Source organism: Rattus norvegicus, chromosome 1 (assembly GCF_036323735.1).
Source record: "Rattus norvegicus strain BN/NHsdMcwi chromosome 1, GRCr8, whole genome shotgun sequence".
Lineage (NCBI taxonomy): Eukaryota > Metazoa > Chordata > Mammalia > Rodentia > Muridae > Rattus > Rattus norvegicus.
In genome coordinates, this window is record NC_086019.1 from 251,695,372 (window position 1) to 251,721,089 (window position 25,718).

A 25,718-nucleotide genomic window follows, 5' to 3' on the forward strand; every position below is an offset into this window, starting at 1 on the left:
AGGTAGACACCACTGAGAAGGCACTTATTTTATATCTCCAAGGGCCTGAATTTGAATCCCCAGCACCCTACAAACAAGCTGTGTGTCGTGGTACATGCCTGTAATGCTAGTCTGTGGAGGAAGTAATAGGAAGGCCCCTGAAGAGTGCTGGCCAGCCTGTCTTGGTAATTTGGTAAGCTCCAAGATCAGGGAGAAATTTTGTCTCCAAAGATAAGGTGGTGAGAGACTGAGGAACACATTAAACCTTACCCCCTAAGCATGTGCACACAGCACACACAGACAATGACTACAAATAAACAATGACTACAAATGACCAATATTTTAAAAAGTGTTTAGTATTCCCTTAGCCATTCAGAAAAGCCGACTGAAACTACCTTGAGATTCTCTATCACCAGTAGGAATGGCTAACACCACGAAAACAAAGGACAAAAAACACTAGGGGGGATGTGGGGAAAGAGGATTCTTTATTTGTTGCTGAGAAGTGTAATTGTGTGCAGTCACTACTGACACTATTTCAGAGGTTCTTCCAAGAATTAAAATTAGAACAACCACATGATTCAGTTTTAGCGCTCCTAGGCATATAGTGAGTGGGAAGACCCTGAGTTCTACTATAGATGCTTTGCGGTCACTGCTGTACCATTTATAATAGCCAAGAAATAGGGTCAGCTTAGATGAATGGACCAAAAATCCATGGGATATATACACCGTAGCATTTTATTCAGTTATAAAGAAAATGAAACCATGATATTTACTAGTGAGCAAAAAAAAAAAAGCCAGACTCATAAAGATAAATACTGTATGTTTTTCCTCATATAGAATTCCTAGATTTTAATTAGTATGAATGGGTTTGTAATTATGTGTGTGTGTGTTTGTGTATGTGTGTATGTGTACGTGTGTGTGTTTGTATGTGTGTATGTGTGCATGTAGTGTGTGTGCGCGTATGCCCGTGTGTAGTATGTGTGTGTGTGTCTAAATGCAATGCAAATAGAAAGATAGCCATGAGACGAGATGAGAAAAAGGAGATCTTGTTGGAGGGAAGGGGAAATGGAGTACAAGTGATCTGAGGTGGGGGGGGGTGTCTCAGGAAGGGAACCAAGAGGAGGGCATTCAAACAGAACACAGGAGGGAGGCTGGGAGGCCAGAGGGAAGCAGGCATTATGAAAACGCCATACTGAAGCCCATCATTTTGTATGCCAACTTAAAATAAAAACAGACCACAAAACAAAATGAGCATATATGTAACCTCTCCATATTCATGCAGTGCTATATACATCAAAGTTATGTGACTTATATGATTTTTCAAGCATGCAAGCAATGCTATAAATGGTTTATGGATTCTCATGCATGAAGTAAAATTATTGAAATGTGTCCTAGAAGCATGCAATTTGAAATTCAGTTATATGTCTGGGAAAATAATGAGGCTAATCTGGGAAACAAGTGCACTTCACTTTTATATTTATATATTTATGTTCTGTTTCACACAGAATATCATAACCTAAACAAAAATAGCAGTGAAGCTTATTATAAATGGTGGATATATGTAAATTTATATCTAATTCTGCTTCCAGTTATTTTATTTTATTATGGCTACTGTAACAGTATTTATGTAGTTAAACTGCCCTTTCTCCTCAGGAAGAGAGTCAATAATGAATCCTCTCTGAGAAAATGTACATGCAAGGACTTTTTAAAGTAACAAAAAATAAGCAAAACATTCTGGCCAACATAGAGACTATTCGGGAAAAGGGGTCCACGTGTAAAGGTAGAAAGGCGAATGGACAACAGATGCCAAGGGTGTTAGTGTACTCCTCCCTGAGAGGCTGCATGGGACTAAACTGCCGGGGACCGGACGTCCGAACTAAGCAAAGCTAGAGCCCTACCCTGAGCAGATCCCTGAGAAGGGCTTGACCTTTTCAAAGAACTTGTCCCCGGAAGACTGTTGCCTCATTGTCTAAGGAGAATATCTTGCAGTTTAATGATTTACCTTATGTCCTTGGGCACTTCCCAGTACTCCCCCGCCCTAAGCTTCAGTTCCTGCTTCAATTCCTGCTTCAGAGCTTTAAATGCTGTACATTCCTCTCAATAAACGAGACCTTGACAACAGAACCTTGCTTGGTCTCCTTCTTTTCAACCCTCCTTGACCCTCAGGTAGCGCCTCTTCTGGACCCTGAATAACTGGACATGCTGGAAGGGTCAAGTGGTGCCTGAACAGGGACCCGAAGCACGGCCAACTACCGGATGAAGGAGACAGGAGATCCGCGGAGAGATTGAGGACTCTTCAGGCCGCATCGCTCGGGTGTTGCTGGAGAGGGAGGTAAGACCAGTCGAATAATTGTTGTCCCATTGTCATGGGGAAGGTATTGTCTAAGGAAGTTTGTTTCATAGGAGAGATCAAGTGTTCACTCAGGGAGAGAGGAATAAGAGTTAAGAAAAAGGATCTTGTTAAATTTTTTTATCTTTGTGTCAGAAACTTGTCCTTGGTTTATTATTGAAGGACCAGAAATTAGCTCCTATAATTGGGAAAAGGTTGGAAAGTGTTGAAATGACTTATTGTAAGAAAAAGGATCGGAGGCGGTTCCGATTCAGGAAATCGCATCTGTGTCTTTGTGTCCTTGTGTTTTGTGCCGGCTAAACTCTGGGTCTGTATTTGCTTGCGAGTTCTGGTTTTGCAGTCGCTCCCATTTCGGGCTGAGATGGAGGCTCTCATGTCTCAAGAGAGACGTGAATGTGAGCAGTAGATGTGCCAGGGGCTCACCGATTGTGCTGCCCTGGTAGACGTCCTAGGAGGTGAGAAGGGACCCCAGGGACGCCTGGGAGATTCCCATCTGGGTGCCGGTGAGGATTTGGTGATTCTCATGGATTGGAGAAAAGACCCGCCTTTCTGGCCGTCTGTATTTCCAGAGTGGTCTTTGTCTGTGTGTTTTAGGTCTTTGTTTTGTGTTACTCGTGACTTTGACAATGGGAAGATTCTGGTTGGGAAGGAGGAGTGATGTGGAACCCACTCCCCTTCATTAGTCTTTGGTGAGCTCATGGAAGCTCCCATCTGAATCGGTTCGGTTTTGTGGCAGTCTTGTGGTGGCCGCTTGTTTTTTGTTTTTGTGCGCATTTTTTTTTTTTTTTTTTTTGTCTGTTAATCTTTTGATTGTCTTTCTGTGTGACTGAATGCTTTTGCCCTCTTCGGCGGACCTCTATTTTCTGGACTCTCTTCTTGTTTTCTCACCATCCCACTTGGGATGTTTGTTAGTGGTTGTTACAGGAAATCTATAATGCTCACTTGAGTGTGCTTTAGAAACAAGAATTTCAGGTTTGCCCTGGGTTCCATCGGGACAGGTGTGGGGATAGGCTTGATTTCTATTGCAAATGATGTAACATTGCATATGTTAGTACTACTAACATTTCTTGGGACTGTGCCTCAGGGATCACAACCTGTATAAGTTTAGAAGCTCTAAAAGGTAGTCATGACCTTTGTGTGTAGGCTCAGATAGTGTCCAGATTGGAATCCTAATGCTAAAGACTTAGTAAGACACAAAAGAGAGTTGAGAATTACTTAGGGCTATCTTAAGGTGCCGCAAGGGCAGCTACAAGGACATCTGCTGTTGCCCTGCAACACAAGGCTTATGGAGAATTCAGAATTGTCATTGACTTAGATATAGAAAGAGTAAAAAAGACTTTTTAGCTGACCTCCAAGAATCCCTAACCCCCCTCTCAGAGATAGTTCTTCAGAATAAAAGAAGATTAATTAAACCTGATATTCCTTAAAGAAGGAGGTCTGTGTGCTACACTAAAAGAAGAATGTTGCTTCTATGTAGACCATTCAGGAGTAAGTAAAGACTCCATGAGTAAACTTAAGAAAAGGTTAGACAAAAGACAGAGAGACAGAGGGGCTGGGGATTTAGCTCAGTGGTAGAGCGCTTGCCTAGGAAGCACAAGGCCCTGGGTTCGGTCCCCAGCTCCGAAAAAAAAAAAAGACCAAAAAAAAAAAAAAAAAAAGACAGAGAGACAGAGACCATCAGGGATGGTCTGAGAGCTGGTTTAGTAGATCTCCTTGGATGACTACTCTGATATCTTCCCTTATGGGACCCATCTTAATTTTGCTTCTGTTTCTGGTTATAAGACCATGTGTATTAAATAAACTAGTTATCTTCATTAGAGAAAGAGTAAGTGCTGTTCAGATTTTGATGTTACGTCAGCAATATCATGTTTTAATTTAGTTCTATGATTAGAACTAGCCACTAGAAGAAGTGGGGAATGAAAGGTAGAAGTTTTAAGGTTGCCTCCCCCCACTAGACAAAGGTTCAGAGTAGAAGAAAAAAAAACTGCTTAGGCCCTGGAATTGTAAGTTCCAGGAAGTTTCTCCTAGGCTATAGAATGGGTAATTTACAACAGCCAGTTTGACAACTCTCTCCCAGGAATTAGCTGACCATAAAGTTAGATTAAAATCTTAGAGAACAATTTTGAGAAGCAGGAAGCTTCTCCCAGGAACTAGCGGACCATAAAGTTAAACAACCTTGAGAAACAGGAAGTTCCTCTTTGTGAGTTTTCACTGGTATTCTTGACATTTTCCAATGATGTCCTTCCTACCTCCTTTTCCCCAACAGCAGTTTTTTGGCAGTAATATCCTCTTTACTGGATACATTTATCTGCCTCCTCAACTAGGGTCCTTCCCACCTATCCCTTGCTGGTGGCACAAATCATACGTCTTGGAAGAGAACAGTCCCATAAGCTCTTTGGAAAGGACTCTGATGCTTTAATCTTACCCTATAGCCCCTCCCAGGTCTCTTGGCTCAGTCAACATGTAGACAAATGGTCAATTAGCTGCATTGCCTTTCAGGGTAAGATAGATAATCATTACCCCTCAGATAAGTTGATACAGTTTTCTAAGGGTAACATGTGATCACCCTATGTCGGGAGTCCACCTTGTCTTTACAGCGGCTCCTCTAGTGGACAAGCCACATTTTCCATTGATGGTCAAATACAGCAGTTCTCTATTCCTTTAGATTCTGCTCAACTGGTAGAGATTCAAGCTATCCTCGCAGTATTTAGTGCGCTGCCTGATGCACCCTTTAACCTATATACAGATAGCTCATATCTTGCCTTTTCTATCCCCCGGTTAGAAACAGTGCCCTATATTCGGCCTACCACCAATGCTCTCCCCCTGTTTGCCACCTTACAAAAGAATATTCAGAGGCGTTCTTGCCCCTTCTTTGTGGGACACATCTGAGCACATACCGGATTGCCAGGCCCCTTGGTTGATGGTAATGATGCCGTTGATCACCTCACCTGCTCGTGGCTATGGCCCAGGGGGCCTTCTCTATGCCCCTTACACTTACCCAAAAAGCACACGACTTACATCACCTTAATGCACAAGCCCTTAGGATTAAATATAAGATCACCGGTGAACAGGCTCGCCAAATAATCCCTAATTACAAAGGCTGCATGACCCTACTACCTGACCCTCATCTGTGGGTCAAACCCCGTGGATTGGTCCCTGGAGAGCTCTGGCAAATGGATGTCACCCATCTTCCTTCCTTTGGTAAATTAAAATATATTCATGTCACCATTTATACCCTTAGCGGCTTTATCTATGCATCCCTGCAGACAGGGGAGGCCACCAAACATGTTATAAGTCATGTTCTGGCTTGCCTCACAGTTTTACCTCAACCTAAGATTGTTAAAACAGATAATGGGCCTGGATATACTAGTTCTAATTTTAAAGACTTTTGCTCCCAACTGGGAATTAAACATGTCATGGGCATTCCTTATAATCCTCAGGGACAGGGTATAGTTGAAAGAGCTCACCAAACCCTTAAAACTATGATCCATAAATTACAGTCAAATGGGAGAATATTATTCCCCCTCCCCGGTAATCACAAAAATTTAATAAATCATGCACTCTTTGTCCTTAACTACCTTGTCATGGACAAGGATGGAAAGACTGCTGCAAATGGCTTGTGGCACTCCCACACTTCTTATGATTATGCACCAGTCCTATGGAAGGACCCATTAACATCCCAATGATATGGCCCTGATCCGGTCCTCATTTGGGGATATAGATCAGCCTGCATTTATGATTCAAAGACTGGGGGCGCCTGTTGGCTACCCGAGCGCCTTGTTAAGGCCTTTAACCCACCCAGGGGACAACCCTGAGGAAAAGTCTAACTATGCTTAATTACAGATCATGCTGACCATGTTCCCCTTCATCTGGATCCCTGGAAGCATCATCACGTCTGCCCTTGCTATATCGCCTCACCAGATCTTCAACTATACCTGGGTGATTCTTAATGGCACCAGAGATGTGGTGTCTGCCAACTCCACCACCGCTGCACGAGTTCCCTGGCCCAATCTTGAGTTCCTGCAGTTCTGGGAAAGAGGCACCTCCATGCGTACAGAGAACCCATCACTGCCGTGACTCTTGCAGTACTCCTAGGCCTGTCAGCTGTGGGGACAGGAACTGGGGTTGCCTCCCTGATCACCTCCCAACAGAGTTATCATCAGCTCAGTGCTGCCATAGACAGGGACATTAGTGAGCTATAACAAGGAATAACCTATCTTAAAGACTCAGTTGCTTCCTTGGCTGAGGTTGTTCTACAAAATAGAAGGGGATTAGATCTTCTCTTTCTCCAACAGGGAGGGCTCTGTGCAGCCCTCAAGGAGTGTTGCTTTTATGCTGATAAGACAGGATTAGTAGTAAACAGCCTACAAAAAGTTAGAGAAAGTTTACAAAAGAGACAAAGAGAAAGAGAAAAGAGTGAAGCCTGGTATAAAAATTGGCTTTCTGCCTCTCCTCTGCTCACCATTCTTCTACTCAGTATCCTGGGTCCCTTTATAGGACTCCTGCTGCTCATCTCCTTTGGTCCATGGGTGCTTAGAAAGTTAACTGATTTTATCAAGGCACAGGTAGATTCAGCTACCAAGCAGGTCTCAGTCCATTACCACCACCTCCATTGTGAGGAGGCTGAGACAACCAGGGAGTGTGATACTCCCCTTGGGTCGCCCTCGGCTGGCCTTGACTTCTCCACCCTAAATACCACCTATAACTCAGGCTGGAAAATCAATCGCTGGTGGAAGTGTCAATGACAGGAATAATATGGTGCCACAATACCAGGCGCACACCTCACCACTGTGAAGTAACCCTACAACGGGATTAGCACGGGTCCATGATCTGGGTTGCCCACTCTCACAAAACACACACGTATAGCCCAGAACGGTGTGTTAAAGCATAAGATCATTCCTAGCCATTGGGGTGCAGTCCTAACTGCAAGAGTGGCTCACCATGGCCGAGCTGGGCACTCTGTGAAGCATGTCTGACCAATCTCAGACAACTACTTCCACCCTGGCAGAAATAATGGAACCTAAGTGAGAGTGCCAGACGTAGGGGCAACCTGTGTAGACTAAGACACCGGGCTTCACTGACCAGGTGCTGGTTGTGGATACACACCATATAGACAGAACATCCTCCCACTGATAGTTAAGGAAAGGTGGAGACTAAACCTCACTGAGTTTATTAAGCTAAGAGCAGGAGCATCCGTTTCCACTCAGTTAAAATGTAGCCATCTCACTGCTGATACCACACTGCTTTACCTGCTGTTGATTTCTTCTCAGTTAGCAGGTGGGTCCTTGGGTCACGGAGTGAAGACAGCCATGCTGTGCTGGGGTGAGCACACTGCAGTTTGGTGGTTGGGAGAATAGTCATGGCTTTTGAGTAGCAAGTGGGTGATCCTGGAGAGCTCTTGGAAGTCCCCCCCCCCCCCAGCAAATTTACGCTCTGAGTTTAATGATGGTAAGGGTATACAGTTGATGCCCTGTATTTCTTTTTATAGTTGTAGTATTTCTATCTTAGAACTGGAAGAATTATATGACTTCAAGGACCTTCTTATCTCCAGGCATTGCAGACCCTGAGATGAAATTGTTGGCTCGTTATAGAGCTCACTTCTAAGTTTCCTTCGTGTACTTCTAAAGAAAAACTCTACTTCTACACCTAGTCCACCACCATTCAAAAGGCTGATGTTAGCAGGTACCATAGTCTCCCTGCTCTCAGGAAGGCCCTTGGCGAAGGGAGTCCACTGAAACCCAGAGGCCACTGCTGGCATTAGATGTGTCTGCCTTTCAGCTATCCCATAATGCCTCTGTGCACTAAGGGTGGAGTTCACAGCCTGATGACATTGGCACTTTGTGCTTCCTTATAGTGAATGGTGTTACAACCAGAGATTCCTCAACAATGCTACTGTATGGTTGCGCTGTCAGACACTTCAAATAATTTTCACAAATAACCCCTCTCCTCTGGGCACATGGAACCCACTGTGCTTGATAAGCACTTTTTCTTCATGTGTGGTTTTTCCAATCCTTAGAACCTCCCCAGATGAGGGTCTGTTCTTCAGACCTTTCCAGATGAGAAAACTAAACTGCAAGGTAAGAGCAAGATGGACAGGCACGAGAGGCTGGGCCTCGTCTCAGGACCCCCACCTTGCATTTAAAATGCTTGACACTCCTTGGCCTCCCCTCTTCCCGACATGGCGTTCCTGCCAGACTGTGTGCTGCCAGAACACACTGTACTAGCACAAGAATCAGCAGCTCGGGATGGAGGGTGGGAGAAGCACTGGAGGCAATGGAAAAGATCCTATCCTTCAGAGGAAGCAAAACAAAATGATGTGGTAGCAATAAAGTCACATGGCATCCTGGTGTAGAAGAAAGAAACATCGTTTTGGTGTTTCCAAATCCCCATTTAATTTTAGTTTGCAAAGAACTAATAAATTCACATGGCTCAAGAATCAAAAGGCAAAGAGAGTACGGTGAGAAGTAACTCTTCTCCCTCTATCTTTGTGACCTCATTTCTCCCTTTTTATACAATGAATGTTGCCAGCATTTGTATTTCGGTGATCTTAAACACACATGCAAGCAGAACATTCTACACTCTATGACTACTCCCATTCCTAAACATTGTCATGTCGAATTGTACATGATATCTTCCTATCTTTTAAAATTACATTAGCATTCTATTACATGAACATACTATGGCTTCATTTAACAAATTCTCTATTACTAAAGCCCTTCAGTTAAATTCTGTTATTACAAGCTGAACCAAGTAACACTGTGCAATACATGCCTAAGGGAGCTGGGCTTCAGTATGAGTTCTCACACTGCGTAGCCCCAGGTGAGTCAGTTGTGTTCTCAGCTTCTAGAGATGAGAATCAGAAATGCAGTCAGGAGGAGTGCAACATTTCCCCAGTCACATCCATGGACACTTCCCCAACACCAATATCTGCACTGAAGGAATATGAATTAAATCCAAGTTTCACAAATTTATTATCTCCTGCTTTAATTATTTGACAAACTGGATAATTAATATTTTTACAATGTACTCTGAAGAAACAAACCTAGACTAGCTACACTATCTTTTGTTTTGTAGCTAGGACGCAGTTTTGGATGTTCAGCGTCGGAAACATGATAGAACAGTGTGATAGCTCATTTTGATTGGCAGTCACTTTGGAGACAACCCCATGAACATGCCTGTGGAGGAGCAGGACTGGGTTAAATGTCGGGGGCACTGATCCATGTGCTGGGGTCCTAAGAGTACCAACATTGATTGCTATTGCTTCTCGAATCACAGTCCTGTTACTGTGCCTTCCTCTCACAATGGATTTGTATTCTTGAAATGTAATCCAAAATAGATCTTTCTTTCCTAGTGTTGCTTTAAAAACTTTAGAGAACTTAATATTATCTGTGTGTATGATATGTGTATGTGCATGTATGTCTTTGGGCATGCTCATGCCATAGTGTGGAGGAAGGACAACAACTTGAGGGGTCTGAGGACTGAACTCATGTCAGCAGGCTTGGGTGGCAAGCACTTTATGCACTGACCCCACTCTTTCCAGCATTTAAGTTGCTTTTGTTGGTGTTCTGTTGCAACAAGGAAAAAAATGAACACAAACTGTTGGACCCTCCTGGACTCTTGTCAGTGTTTGCTCCCTGCTGAGCCTTGCTGATGCATGTGAAGGAACATCCGGGCCTTCCTATTCCCTCCATAGGCTATAGGGTGTGCTAACACCTGAACTCTAGATCCTTTGACCTCAAGCCCTAGTTTCAGTTTCCCTGCTGAGAATGTAAATTGGTTTCTCCATTGTGCTTCTACTCAGTGGTTGGGGTATATATTCTGTGTGCCAGGAAAAAGTTTTGGCATTCATTTTCTTGAAACATGAGTGACCCGAATCTGTGTGTTTCTTTTTAAATCTCACAGGCCAGCACCCGGTTCTCAGTGTCCTGACGATGCAGGCATTGTCAAATGGAGGTCCCACCGAGATCGGGTAGAGAGGAGTACATGATGAGATTGTCCCAGGAAGCCGCCGGCAAAGAAGGAGGGACATACTGGGGGAAAATGAGCCAAGAAAGGCCTCACTTAGCAGGATACAGAAGGAGACCGTAGGAATTGAAAGCATGTACAAAGCATTGGGCCAGTGGTGAGTAACCCTTCTAAAAAGGGACAATGTAATAATGGTAAAGTGTTTTCGTGTATGTGTTCTTTTATGCGTTTAGTCTTTGGACCCTGACTAGAGATAGTTTACACCCTAGACATGAGAGAGAATGGGTTTCAGAAAAACAGTCCTCCCAGACTCTCCGCAGATGCTTTGGAGAAAGAGAAGGAAAATGAGTTTAAGCTTTTTTGGAACTCTCCTAGGGACAGAAGGAGGGTAGGAGCCTCCTTGCTGGTCCTATAGGAGAAGTGCTTATTTCTGGTTCTGGGTCCTTTAGGAAGGATATCTGGGTCCCTTTGGTGTGGGACACCATTTAGTTCTTTCCCTTTATGTTTATTGTCTGTCCTTGGTGCACCAAGCTGTCCATGTCTGTCAGTCCATGTCTGTGGTTTTTGCTTCTTGTTGCTTGAATGTTTTGTGTTTCATGTTTAAAAGAAAAAAATGGTTAAAACTTTAAATGCTGGTTGATTCACCCCATGATTTAGTTTTAACTCATTTCAAAAAAGGAACAAATAAATAAAGAGCAGTTTCAATTGGCCTTTGCCCTCCATCTCTAGTTTGGAGCCTAGGTCAGTTGGAGAAGCCCCACCAGGGTGCTGAATGTTTGCATGAGCAGATCTTAAAGGGGCCAGCAGTTTCACAGCTTCTATGGTAATGGAGCTAATGGCTGTTTCTCTTAGAAAAAATCTTTGACTATGATTATTGGATTCAACAGGTGACAAGGTACTTCTCTTAAAATTACAGCTAGAAAAGTAAAAATGGTGATTGGTTTAAACATTAAAGATACGTGAAGTCACTTCATTTTTTGTTTCTGATTGGTTTTAAATGTATAATATGCTCTACATGTCTTGGTTATAGATTACTGACTTTTTTTTTTTTTTTAGATATCGGCAAGATATTTTATTTAGGTCGTAAGTTCAATAAAGAACAAAAAATAGAAACAAAATACATTTCCCATTGAATTAAAACACATCCTTCCTGTGTGCCCCATTCCCTAACAGCTCTACTCTGCTCCTGTCCAAAGCATTGTTTCTTGTAATAGTATATAATAGATATTTTTTTTCATCTTTATTAACTTGGGTACTTCTTATTTACATTTCAATTGTTATTCCCTTTCCTGGTTTCCTGGCCAACATCCCCCTAACCTCTCCCTCTCCCCTTCTATATGGGTGTTCCCCTCCCCATCCTCCCACCATTACCGCCCTCCCCCCAACAATCGCATTCACTGGGGGTTCAGTCTTGGCAGGTCCAAGGGCTTCCCCTTCCACTGGTGCTCTTACTAGGCTATTCATTGCTACCTAAGAGGCTGGAGCCCAGGGTGAATCCATGTATAGTCTTTGGGTAGTGGCTTAGTCCCTGGAAACTCTGGTTGGTTGGCATTGTTGTTCATATGGGGTCTCAAGCCCTTTGAAGTTCTTTCAGTCCTTTCTTTGATTCCTTCAATGGGGGTCCCTTTCTCAGTTCAGTGGTTTAATGATGGCATTCGTCTATGTATTTGCTGTATCCTGGGTGTGTCTCTCAGGAGAGATCTACATTCAGTTCCTGTCAGCCTGCACTTCTTTCCTTCATCCATCTTATCTAGTTTGGTGGCTGTATATGTATGGGCCACATGTGGGGCAGGCTCTGAATGGATGTTCCTTCTGCCTCTGTTCTAAACTTTGCCTCCCTATTTCCTCCGAAGGGTATTCTTGTTCCCCTTTTAAAGAAGGAGTGAAGCATTCGAATTTTGGTCATCCTTCTTGAGTTTCATGTGTTCTGTGCATCTAGAGTAATTCGAACATTTAGGCTAATATCCAGTTATCAATGAGGGCATACCATGTATATTTTTCTGTGATTGGGTTACCTCACTCAGGATGATATTTTCCAGTTCCATCCATTTGCCTATGAACTACATAAAGTCACTGTTTTGATAGCTAAGTAATATTCCATTGTGTAGATCACCACATTTTCTGTATCCATTCCTCTGTTGAAGGGCATCTGGGCTCTTTCCAGTTACTGGCTATTATAAATAAGGCTGCTATGACCATAGTGGAGCATGTGTCTTTGTTATTTGTTGGGGCATCTCTTTGTTATACGTAAGAGAGGTATAGCTGGGTCCTCAGGTAGTTCAATATCCAATTTTCTGAGGAACCTCAAGACTGATTTCCAGAATGGTTGTACCAGTCTGCAATCCCACCAAAAATGGAGGAGTGTTCCTTTTTCTCTACATCCTCGCCAGCATTTGCTGTCACCTGAGGTTTTGATCTTAGCCATTCTCACTGGTGTGAGGTGAAATCTCAGGGTTGTTTTGATTTGCATTTCCCTTATGACTAAAGATGTTGAACATTTCTTTAGGTGTTTCTCAGCCATTCGGCATTCCTCAACTATGAATTCTTTGTTTAGCTCTGAACCCATTTTTTAATAGGGTTATTTGTCTCCCTGCAGTCTAACTATTGAGTTCTTTGTATATTTTGGATATAAGGCCTCTATCAGTTGTAGGATTGATAAAGATCTTTTCCCAATTTGTTGGTTGTTGTTTTGTCCTAACCACAGTGTCCTTTGCCTTACAGAAGCTTTGCAGTTTTATGAGATCCCATTTGTCAATAAGCCATTGGTGTTTTGTTCAGGAAATTTTCTCCTGTGCCCATGTGTTCAAGATTCTTCCCCACTTTTTCTTCTATTAGTTTGAGTGTATCTGGTTTGATGTGGAGGTTCTTGATCCACTTGGACTTAAGCTTTGTACAGGGTGATAAGCATAGATCAATTTGCATTCTTCTACATGTTGACCTCCAGTTGAACCAGCACCATTTGCTGAAAATGCTATCTTTTTTCCATTGGATGGATTCGACTCCTTTGTCAAAAATCAAGTGACCATAGGTGTGTGGGTTCATTTCTGGGTCTTCAATTCTATTCCACTGGTCTATCTGCCTGTGTCTGTACCAATACCATGCAGTTTTTATCACTATTGCTCTGTAATACTGCTTGAGTTCAGGGATAGTGATTCCCCCTGAAGTCCTTTTATTTTTGAGGATAGTTTAAGCTATCCTGTGTTTTTTGTTATTCCAGATGAATTTGCCAATTGTTCTATATAACTCTCTGAAGAATTGGATTGGTGTTTTTGATGGGGATTGCATTGAATCTGTATATCGCTTTTGGTAAAATGGCCATTTTTACTATATTAATCCTTCCAATCCATGAGCATGGGAGGTCTTTCCATCTTCTGAGATCTTCTTCAATTTCTTTCTTCAGAGGCTTGAAGTTCTTATCATACAGATCTTTCACTTGCTTGGTTAAAGTCAGGCCAAGGTATTTTATATTATTTGGGACTATTATGAAGGGTGTTATTTCCCTAATTTCTTTCTCGGCTTGTTTCTCTTTTGTGTAGAGGAAGGCTACTGATTTATTTGAGTTAATTGTTTACCCAGCAACATTGCTGAAGGTGTTTATCAGGTTTAGAAGTTCTCTGGTGGAACTTTTGGGATCACTTAAATATACTATCATATCATCTGCAAAAGGTGATCTTTTGACTTGTTTTTTTCCAATCTGAATCCCTTTGATCTCCTTTTGTTGTCTGATTGCTCTGGCTAGAATTTCAAGATCTATATTGAATAAGTAGGGAGACAGTGGGCAGCCTTGTCTAGTCCCTGATTTTAGTGGTATTGCTTCAAATTTCTCTCCATTTAGTTTAATATTAGCTACTGATTTGCTGTATAAGGTTTTTACTATGTTTAGGTATGGGCCTTAAATTCCTATTCTTTCCAGGACTTTTATCATGAAGGGGTGTTGAATTTTGTCAAATACTTTCTCAGCATCTAATGAAATGACCATGTGGTTTTTATCTTTCAGTTTGTTTATATAGTGGATTTTGTTGATGGTTTTTCATATATTAAACCATCCCTGTATGCCTGGGATGAAGCCTACTTGAACATGGTGGATGATTGTTTTGATGTGCTCTTTGATTAGGTTTGCAAGAATTTTATTGAGTATCTTTGCGTCAATATTCATAAGGGAAATTGGTCTGACGTTCCTTTCTTTGTTGGTTCTTTGTGTGGTTTAGGTATAAGAGTAATTGTGGTTTCATTGAAGGATTTCGGCAGCACTCCATATGTTTCAATTTTGTGGAATAGTTTGGATAGTATTATTATGAGGTCTTCTATGAAGGTCTGATAGAATTCTGCACTAAACCCGTCTGGACCTGGGCTCTTTTTGGTTGGAAGACCTTAAATGACTGCTTCTATTTCTTTAGGAGTTATTGGGTTGTTTAAATGGTTTTTCTGTTCCTGATTTAACCTCAGTACCTGGTATCCGTCTAGGAAATTGTCCATTTCCTCCAGATTTTCTAGTTTCGTTGAATATAGGCTTTTATAGTAAGATCTGATGATTTTTTGAATTTCCTCTGAATCTGTAGTTATGTCTCCCTTTTCATTTCTGATTTTGTTAATTTGGACACACTCTCTGTGTCCTCTGGTTAGTCTGGCTAAGGATTTATGTATCTTGTTGATTTTTTCAAAGAACCAGCTTTTGGTTCTGTTGATTCTTTGTATAGTCCTTTTTGTTTCTATTTGGTTGATTTCAGCTCTGAGTTTGATTATTTCCTGCTTTCTACTCCTCCTGGGTGTATTTGTTTCTTTTTGTTCTAGAGCTTTTAGGTGTGCTGTCAAGCTGCTGATATATGCTCGCTCCTGTTTCTTTCTGCAGGCACTCAGAGCTATGAGTTTTCCTCTTAGCACAGATTTCATTTTGTCCCATAACTTTGGGTATGCTGTACCTTCATTTTCATTAAATTCTAAGAAGTCTTTAATTTCTTTATTTCTTCCTTGACCAGGTCATCATTGAGTAGAGCATTGTTCAACTTCCATGTATATGTTGGCATTCTTCCCTTATTGTTATTGAAGACCAGCTCTAGTCCGTGGTGGTCTGATAGGACACATGGTATTATTTCTATTTTTCTGTATCTGTTGAGGCCTGTTTTATGACCAATTATATGGTCAATTTTGGAGAAAGTACCATGAGGTGGTGAGAAGAAGGTATATCCTTTTGTTTTAGGATAGAATGTTTTATAACTATCTGTTAAGTCCATTTGGTTCATGACTTCTCTTAATCTGTCTACGTCTCTGTTTAATTTCTGCTTCCATGATCTGTCCATTGATGACAGTGGGGTGTTGAAATCTCCTAGTTTTACTGTGTGAGGTCCAATGTGTGCTTAAACTTTAAATAAGGTTTCTTTTATGTACGCAGGTGCCCTTGTATTTGGAGCATAGATATTTAGGATTGAGAGTTCATCTTGGTGGATTTTTCCTTTGATGAATATGAAGTGTCCTTCCTTATTGTTCTTGATGACTTTTGGTTGAAAATCGATTTTATTCGATATCAGAATGGCTACTCCAGCTTGCTTCTTCAGACCATTTGCTTGGAAAGCTGTTTTCCAGCCTTTCACTCTGAGGTAGTGTCTGTCTTTGTCTCTGAGGTGTGTTTCTTGTAAGCAGCAGAATGCAGGGTCCTCATTGCATATCCAGTTTGTTAATCTATGTCTTTTTATTGGGGAATTGAGTCCATTGATGTTGAGAGATATTAAGGAATAGTGATTGTTGCTTCCTGTTTTATTCGTATTTCGATGTGAGATTATGCTTGTGTGCTTTTCTTCTCTTTGCTTTGTTGCCAAGATGATTAGTTTCTTGCTTTTTCTAGGGTGTAGCTTGCCTCCTTATGTTCGGCTTTACCATTTATTATCCTTTGTAGGGCTGGATTTGTAGGAAGATATTGTGTAAATTTGGTTTTGTCGTGGAATATCTTGATTTCTCCATCTATGTTAAGTGAGAGTTTTGCTGGATACAGTAACTTGGGCTGGCATTTGTGTTCTCTTAGGGTCTGTATGACATCTGTCCAGGCTCTTCTGGCTTTCATAGTCTCTGGTGAGAAGTCTGGTGTAATTCTGATAGGTTTGCCTTTATATGTTACTTGACATTTTTCCCTATTGCTTTTAATATTCTTTCTTTGTTTTGTATAGTTGGTGTTTTGACTATTATGTGACGGGAGGAGTTTCTTTTCTGGTCCAATTTATTTGGAGTTCTGTAAACTTCTTGTATGTTTATGGGCATCTCCTTCTTTAGGTTAGGGAAGTTTTCTTCTATGATTTTGTTGACGATATTTACTGGTCCTTTGAGCTGGGAGTCTTCACTCTCTTCTATACCTATTATCCTTAGGTTAGATCTTCTCATTGTGTCCTGGATTTCCTGTATGTTTTGGACCAGTAGCTTTTTCCATTTTCCATTATCTTTGACAGTTGCGTCGACGATTTCTATGGAATCTTCTGCTCCTGAGATTCTCTCTTCTATCTCTTGCATTCTGTTGGTGATGCTTGTATCTACGGCTCCTTGTCTCTTCCTTTGGTTTTCTATATCCAGGGTTGTCTCCCTTTGTGATTTCTTTATTGCTTCTATTTCCATTTTTAATTCCTTCACCTGTTTGGTTGTGTTTTCCTGGAATTCTTTCAGGGATTTTTGTGATTCCTCTCTATAGGCTTCTACTTGTTTATTTACGTTTTCCTGCATTTCTCTAAGGGAGTTCTTTATGTCTTTCTTGAAGTCCTCCATCATCATGATCAAATGTGATTTTCAATCCTGATCTGGCTTTTCTGGTGTGTTTGGTCATTCAGTGTTTGCTTTGTTGGGAGAATTGAGTTCTGATGATGCCATGTAGTCTTGGTTTCTGTTGCTTGGGTTCCTGCGCTTGCCTCTCACCATCAGGTTGTCTCTGGTGTTACCTTGTTCTGCTATTTCTGACAGTGGCTAGACTGTCCTATAGGCCTGTGTGTCAGGAGTGCTGTAGACCTGTTTTCCTGTTTTCTTTCAGCCAGTTATGGGAACAGAGTGATCTGCTTTCGGGCATGTTGTCTTTCCTGTCTACTGGTCTTCAGCTGTTCCTGTGGGCGTTTGTCCTGAGTCTACCAGGCAGGTCACTTGGGGCAGAAAAGTTGGTCTTACCTCTGGTCCTGGGGCTGAAGTTGCTCCCTGGGGCCTGAGTTTGAGCTCTCTGTGAGGGCGGCAACCGGAAGGGCCTGACCCGCCTTTTCCCCTGGTCCCCTGTGCACAGGGGTCCCAGATGGGGTTAGGTGTTTTCCTCTGGAATCAGAAATGTGGGCAGAGTGTAGTCCCTTCTGGCTTCCCAGGTGTGTCTGCCTCTCTGAATGTTTAGCTTTCCCTCCCATGGGATTTGGGTGCAGTGAGCTGTTGACCGGGTCCCTTCAGATCTGGGCGGTGTCTGGAATGCAGGGGATCTGCTGCTTGACTGCCCCATCTTCCTGTTCCCAGAAGCCCTATACAGTTTCTTCTTGGGACAGGGATGTGGGCAAGGGTGGGCAGTATTGGTGGTCTCTCCTGGTCTGCAGTCTCAGGAGTGCCCACCTGTCTGGGTGGTGAGCTCTCTCTCCCACGGGGTTTGGGGGCAGGGAGCTGTGGGCCGGGATCAGTGAGGCTCGGGCTCCAGCTCTAGATTACTGACTTTTAAATTATTGGGTATGGTTAAAAATTCGTAACACTGGTAACTGAAAGTTGGCTTAAAACTGGAGTCATTCTAGACAACAAGTGGCATGAGTCAACCCAGGGAAACAGGTTTACATTGAGATAATATTTTTATGTAAACTCTTTGTTGATGTATTAGAGCCTGCACCATCATGCATTCATATGCAAGAATTGGCAGTCAAACTTTATAGCATGAGGAATGGACTTTGGGTTTCAAAGAGACTGGATTTTTGAGAATAGCTTGTTTGTTGGAGGTTGAGTTTTGCTTTCCAATGTTGTGGTGTGTTACAAGGAAAACTTGAATATTTCTAACTCACACATATTTGTAAAAAAAAACAAACAAACAGGTGGAGATTGTTACAAGATTTACAAAGAGTTGATGAAGCTGTGGAACTTATAAGAGCATTACAGCCTTTTTGCTTACTCCAACTGCTATTTCAAAAAATACATGAATAATTATTATAGATTTAAAAGATTGTTTTCATGCTGTTTCTTTATATAGAAATTTATTAACTGATTCCTCCAAAGGAGTTTACTGCAAGCCTTTGCTCTTATACAACAAGTTTTAACATTTGGGGAGTAGTTATTGCTCCAGAAAAGAGTCAAAGGCAATATCCTTTATAATATTTGAGACATCAGTTATATCCTAAATAAATTGTGACACAGAAAATTCAAGTAAGAAAAGATAGTTTACTTTAAATTATTTTGAAAGGTTCTAAGATATGTTAATTGGGTAAGACCTCACCTTAAGTTCACCACAGGAGGACTTAAACCTTTGTTTGGTATCCCCAAGGGGGATGCAAATTCTATTCCCCTAGACAATTAACTGAGGAGGGACTGAATAGCTTTGCAGAAGGTAAAGGAAGCTAGATATACAAAATTGTAAGATTGAGTCATGGAAGTATTTTGAAAAAGAACCTGATGAAACATACCTTATTCCAAACAGCAATTTAATTGTTATCTAATGAGAAGGCAACACATGTAATTGGACCATGTTTATTCTCTTGAGTTTCCCCCTGCTTCAACACAGATTACTGAATTACATGCTGTAGGTACTGTTTTTAAAATGTTGAAAAATCAAGCTTTCAATTCATATACTGACAGCCAATGTGTAGCTTATGGTTTGCAATTAATTAAAATTTTTCCTTTTTTTAGATACTGCTAACCATCGAATTTTACAATTATTTATGCTAATACACCTGATTTAAAAGGAGTATACTGTTCCTTTATAGGCCATTTAAGAACTCAGATTGGATTGCCTGGACCAATTATTGAGGGCAGTGTCACAATAGATTTATATACCAGGCAGCTTTTGGGCTTCACATAGGGACAATTAGACAATCTCATTCTTTATAGCATCAAAATAGTAATAGCTAGAGACAATATTTGATATTTCTAGATTTACTTTTGACTATTGACACCTTCTGAGACCTTCTGGTTACAATTGCTTTAACAAGAGAAACAACTAAAAGTCATTACATACTTTACAAGGAGTGGGGACAGCTACGGCTCCTCAAAAAAGCAACAAGATTCTTATATGGAGAGATGAGGAAGAACATAAGGGATGGTTTTAGCCTTTTAAAATAAATACCTACCAACTTGTGGGGATGAGTTATACTCAATAATATGGGGACTGTACGGACAACTCTGCCTGTATAAAACAGGATGAAAAAAAGGCTTCGTCCCAGGAAGAGGACTGGACAAAAATTTACAAGGTAAACATTATAATGTAAGTAAAGAGCTAAAGATAATTAAACATACTCATGATAAAACAGGCTTGGGAAATTTATCCTAAGGGTTACTGTCAATGAGCTACCTTAGGGTTAAACCTTTGCCCATAACCTAAAAGTTAAATGATCAGGTGTAGATTTCACAGTGTCCCCTGTCCTAGGAAAAATTGGAGGCAGCTTAGCACAGAAACAGTTACAAGCTGGTCATTGTTCCTTCAACTTCCCCTTGGAATACACCCATTTTTTTGTGATGAAAATTCTGGAAAGTGGAAATTATTACAAGATTTAAGGGAAAATTAATAAAACAATATACAACACTATGGGACCTACTCAGCCTGGTCTCCTTCTCCTATACCAAAAAATTGACATATGTTAGTTATTGATTTAAAGGATTGTTTCTTTACAATTCTACTAGATTCTAAGGATTGTGAGAGAGTTGCTTTTAGCATTCCTTCCATAAAGTTTCAGGAGCCTTCTCATTGCTATCATTGAGTTATGTTACCTCAGGGAATGGTCAATAGTCCTACTATGTGTCAGGTATATGTAGCCTCTGCCCTAAAGCCTTTGAGGCATAAGTATCCACAGATTTATATTGTCCATTATCTGCTCATTCCCCTACTGGACTTTTTTGACAAGATGGACAAGCTTCACCTGCAAAAATAGTGATGACTTATCCTTAGGCCATTGCCCAATTAGCGTTCAAAGTTCAAAAAATTAGCTTACAGACCTTGGCAAGGAACCAGATCTTATTATCATTCCCTATACCAAAGAACAGCTACAATGTTTGGCCCAGGGGTTTACAGATTGGGCTATTTTAATGTACACTGTTGCTAGCCAGTTTGATAACCATTATCCTGACAGTAAGATTTGTCAATTTTTAAAAATGCATCCAGGAATTTTTCCACAAATTATTGTTAATTCCCCTTTAGACAAGGCTCGTTTAGTATTTACTGATGGTTCCTCCAATGGATGTACTATGGTAGTGTCTGAAGGAAAGGTAGAGGCTATAAAAATTCCTAATTTTTCTGCACAGCTAGCAGAATTGAAAACTTTACAAGTAGCTTTGGTTATGTTTCCCGAAGAACCTTGTAACATGTACACTGATAGTGTGTATGTGTCTCAGATTGTTTCACCCCTTGAGATCGCTGCCTTTGTTGCTCCTGTTTTGTCCATTTGTGCCTGCTTATTACAAGTACAGACTTTGCTATGACAGCATCAGGGACCTATTTTTGTGGGCCATATAAGAGAACATTCCATGTCACCCAACCCCTTAGCACAAGGCAATGAGTTGGTTGATCCTTATACTGGGTCTCCATGTTGTTATATGTTAATGAGTAATACTGCATATGATAAGCTTCACAGATGCATAGAAAATTTCATTTTAATGCTAATTTTTTAAGGTTTTACAATAGAGTAGCTAAAGAACAACTGGCCCAAATAGTCAGTCAATGTTCCCAGTGTGCCCCATTTATTTCCTTTCCCAATTTGAGAGTTAACCCAAGAGAGTTACAGCCTATAACATTTGACAAATAGATATTACCCATATTATTGAGATTCTTCATAGTTCTCAAGGACAAAATATTATAAAACTTTAAAACATTATCTTAAAAAATAAAAAGGGGGAGTTATATCCCTGAATGTCATACAATTATTTAAATAATGCTCTTCTTATTTTAAATTTTAAAATTTGGATGCCAAGGAACTCTCTGAGTGTCTATGGCACCCTACAACTAGACATACTTATGCCTAGGTGAAATGTAAGGATCCACATATTGACATATGGCATGATCCAGTTCAGGTATTTTATATTGGGAAGAGGGCATGTTTGTGTTTTTTTCACAGGATGCTGCAGGAGTGTGCTAGCTGCCAGAGTGGCTGGAGAGACATGCTGATGCTAGAACAAAGAATGATGTTGATCTGTGGGCTTGCTAAGTGCCCTGACAATGGTGACTGGGAAGCTGTTTTGGACGTATGTTCCTGACCCATTTTGCTTGCCTACATCCCAGATTGGACAAGCTGCCTTGCTTCAAGCTTTTAGACCTTGTGAGACAGAGAACATGGAGACTGGAAACTGCCTTCAGAAAATCAAAGAAAAGTTATGACTCTTCTCTTTCCTTTAATGTGACAAGTTATTTTGACTCAATCATAGACTGGTCAATCCAATATTGGGAACAACAGTTTTCATTTGGAAGATTGGTTCTGGACATTTTCAGAGACATTTAAAAATTCACAATTGTCTTGTATGAAGTTACATTTACAGTGGGAAAAATTGATACAGGATCTAGATTTTTGAACAAATGTTAGTACATGTGTTTAAACTCCTAATCTTTTATCTATTGGTCATGTTAAAGTTACTTTTGTATCTTCTACAATATTTAATATAAGTTATATTGATTGTACACTTTCTAATTTTGTTACTGTATCAAAATCTGACATACTAGTCTTTGCTTGTGAGTACTAGAGGACCTTGATATTCTGTAACAAACTTATAAATATTGGAAGAAGTGAGTCAAGCTTTAAACAGAAACTATAAGATAGTGGGTTTGATTATTGCTGGTATAGTGATACAGCTATTTAATTTATAACACCATTGCTTGGACTTTTATTAATCATTTAGCAAAAATGTTAATGTTTTGAGTATTCAAGAAGATTTAAGCATTTGGAACAATGGATGGACCTTTGTGTTACCTGAATGGTGCTAATGCTGGAGATAGTGTTGACTATTCTTCACAGGAATGCCATCTACATGAAGCTGCTGGGGACCAGGGAACTCTGCCCTGGTTGTGTGGATATCAGACATAGTTCTGTTGCCTGCTGGTCCTTCGGGAGAGAGACTTTGACATCTTTGCTGCTATTGTAGCAGCCATTGCTGCTACAGCCACTGTGGCTGCAGTGTCTGGGATTGCCTTCTCCCAATCTGATGCTAACGCAAGCACAGTGGAAAAACTTACAAGAGAAATTGCTGACAATTGGGAATTCTAAATTCAATTCAGCAGTCAGTGCTTTTACAGAAATAGCTTATGGCCCTTGGTGTTATGGCCCTTGGTGTTATGGCCCTTGGTGTTATGGCCCTTGGTGTTATGGCCCTTGGTGTTATGGCCCTTGGTGTTATGGCCCTCTGGCAGCACAGTAGTTGGCCTTGTGCTTCTTTTCACATGCGCAAACAGCACTCCCAGTCCTGGGCAGTGACTAAGCAGGTGTTGTTCTCCTTGGCAGAAGACAATCCCTCTGCCCAAATGGGCATCTCTTTGGGACCAATCCTCACCTAAGACAGAGGGCTCTGAGACTGGCTGAGTTAGTAAGAGACGGACAAGAGGTTGGCACCCCAAAGTGTGAGACAGGCACTGCTTAATAAAAAATAAAAAAGGGGGGGACTTGTTGGACCCTGCTGGACTCTGTCAGTGTTTGCTCCCTGCTGAGCCTTGCTGATGAATGTGAAAGCCTTTGTTCCTCTGAAGGAACATCCTGGTCTTCCTGTCCTGCCATAGGGTGTGCTAACACCTGAATGCTAGATCTTTTTGACCTCAAGCCCTAGTTTCATTTTCCCTGCTGAGAATGTAAATTCATTTCCCCATTGTGCTTCCACTCAATGGTTGGGGTATATATTCTGTGTACCCAGTAAAAGCTTTGGCATTCATTTTCTTGAAACATGAGTGACCCGAATCTGTGTGTTTCTTTTTAAATCTTACAGCCTGCACCCAGTTCTCAGTGTCCTGACAATGCAGGCATCATCAACAAATGGCATAGGTCAATGAATATACTGCCTTGCTTACGTTAGTCCTAAATCTGCCTAGGGAGATCATGTAACCTGAAAACAAATCTAAAAAGATTAAAAAAATAGAATATGATATAGCAATTGGAGTTCTGACATAGTTATTTCTGAAGGAAGTGAGACAATATAAGTTATGAAAGATAAACAGTCACAATAACAGTGAAGTCCTGCCTGAGCATACAGGAAGTAAGCCTGACTAGACCTCTAGACTTACCACACTTCCTTCACTTCTTCCATTCAGCACTCATATGAAGGTTACTATGTACCTAGTAATAAAGATACTGGGGGTTGGGGATTTAGCTCAGTGGTAGAGCGCTTGCCTAGGAAGCTCAAGGCCCTGGGTTCGGTCCCCAGCTCTGAAAAAAAGAACCAAAAAAATAAATAAATAAATAAAGATACTGGGATGCAGGTAGCAGATAGGACAATTTCTTTGTTCTGGTATAGTTTACATTCCAGAAAGATTAAAAAATAGCAAATTGTTTCATATTAGGGGTAAATACAATGAAGACAAATATAAAATAGGACCGAGGCATTACACAGGGGCTGGGTGTATGACTTGGCTGGTACAGTGTTTGCCTTACAAAAGTGAGGACCTAAATCTCATCCTCAAAACCCACATAAAATGCCAGGAGTGGGGTTCATGTTTGTGGCTCATATTTTCACTGAGGCAGTGAAGACAACCATAGTACCCGGGTATTGCTGGCCTTTCCATAGAGACTGATTGTAGCTCCAGGCCAATGAGGAATTCTGTCTCAAAACAGGTAGAGGTATATGTAAGGAGGACATCCAATTTCCTATAGATTTAGGGAAGAAAGGTTTGGGACAACAGGAAAAATAAATGAAGATTTAAGGAGTGGAAGTAAGCATCACTATAAGGTTTCTAAGAACAGGAAGGAGACCAGGGCAGAGCCATGTGACGATGGGAGGACAGAAGCAGAAGAGTTGAGGGAACCAGTTGGTATGCAGCTCCATTGGCCACTTTAAGGGCATTAGACTTGGATTTGTTTTTGGTTGGACTGAATGCTTCTGAGAGAAGTCATGATAAGATCAGCCTAAGTGATCACTGAAAGGAAGCAAATGGACCAGGCAGGAACTGACTGCAGGAGATGGATGAAGTATTTAAATTATTTGAGTGGTGGAAGTGGTTAAAAATGTCTGGAATCTAGACCTCTTTTAAAGGTACAACTGGGGAGATATGATGACAGTAGGGTATGAGCAAGTTCTGCAAAGGAGTAAACAAACAAAACTATAAATAATAAAATACAGAGTATGACTAAGAATACACAGAAAGAGACCAAAAAACTTGACTGCTGTCAACACATTTAAATATTAAAAAACAACAAAAACAAGCTAGCTGAATGTAATACAAAACAAAATCTATCTCTTGTCTATAAGAAACCTATCTATCTTATCTTTAAAGATAGGCACCACCTTAAAGTGAAAGGATGGAAAAATTAATTCCAAACCAATCAGATCAGGAAACAAAACATCCTAATATCTATCTGTCAAAATAGCCTTCAAACTAAACTAAAGAGATAAAGACAAGCTTTCATTCTAATCAAGCTATTAAGGATTTATCACAATAGTAACTATACATGCATCAAACTCGGGCAACTCTATGTCATAAAAAGTGTACCCATGGAATTAAAGACACAGATTAACATAAGTTCTACAGTAGTTCGTGAATTTGATACTTCAATTTCTCAGATAGGTCATCTATACAAAAGCTTAAGAGAAAGCTCAGAATTATGGGGTAACATACATCAAATGGACCTAACTGGTAGCTAAAGAATATTCCAACCAAATACCAAAGAATAAAAATTCTCATTTACTCAGCAACACATGGAAACTTTTCTAAAACTGACTTCATACTAGCCTTAATAAAATAAAAATATATAAATCAAAATAATTCCATGTATCATATCTGAACATTAGGTAATTAGAATTAAAATCAACAGCAAACAAACTTTTAGTAAGTGTATAAGCTTATGGTAATAAACAGCTCCGTACTGAACAATGAGTCAAAGGAGAAACAGAAAAGAAGCCAAAATGTTCTTGGAACTAAATAAAAATGAAAACTCAACACCCCACCCCCAACACATTAGAAGCAGTCAGATGAGGGAAGTTTATAGGTCTTAGTACTTATATTAAAAATAACAAAGAGTACAAATAATGACTTGATGAAAAAGAAATTCAAACCCAGACCATTACAGAGACAATAAAAATCAAAGCAGAAATTAATGAAATAAAA

At 40.7% G+C, this 25,718-nt stretch overlaps 1 protein-coding gene and 1 long non-coding RNA gene across 4 annotated transcripts in view; one reads left to right on the forward strand and one right to left on the reverse strand.

Annotated features, from left to right (window-relative positions):
• The window catches only part of Hpse2 (heparanase 2 (inactive)), a 699,168-nt gene that overhangs the window by 163,223 nt on the left and 510,227 nt on the right, over nucleotides 1-25,718 (reverse strand). The gene's annotated exons all lie outside the window — the stretch shown is intronic.
• On the forward strand, nucleotides 1,773-22,094 carry LOC134484056 (uncharacterized). Its single transcript, XR_010061384.1, has 3 exons — nucleotides 1,773-2,311; nucleotides 6,173-19,680; nucleotides 21,538-22,094. It is a non-coding gene; the product is annotated as an uncharacterized LOC134484056 (long non-coding RNA).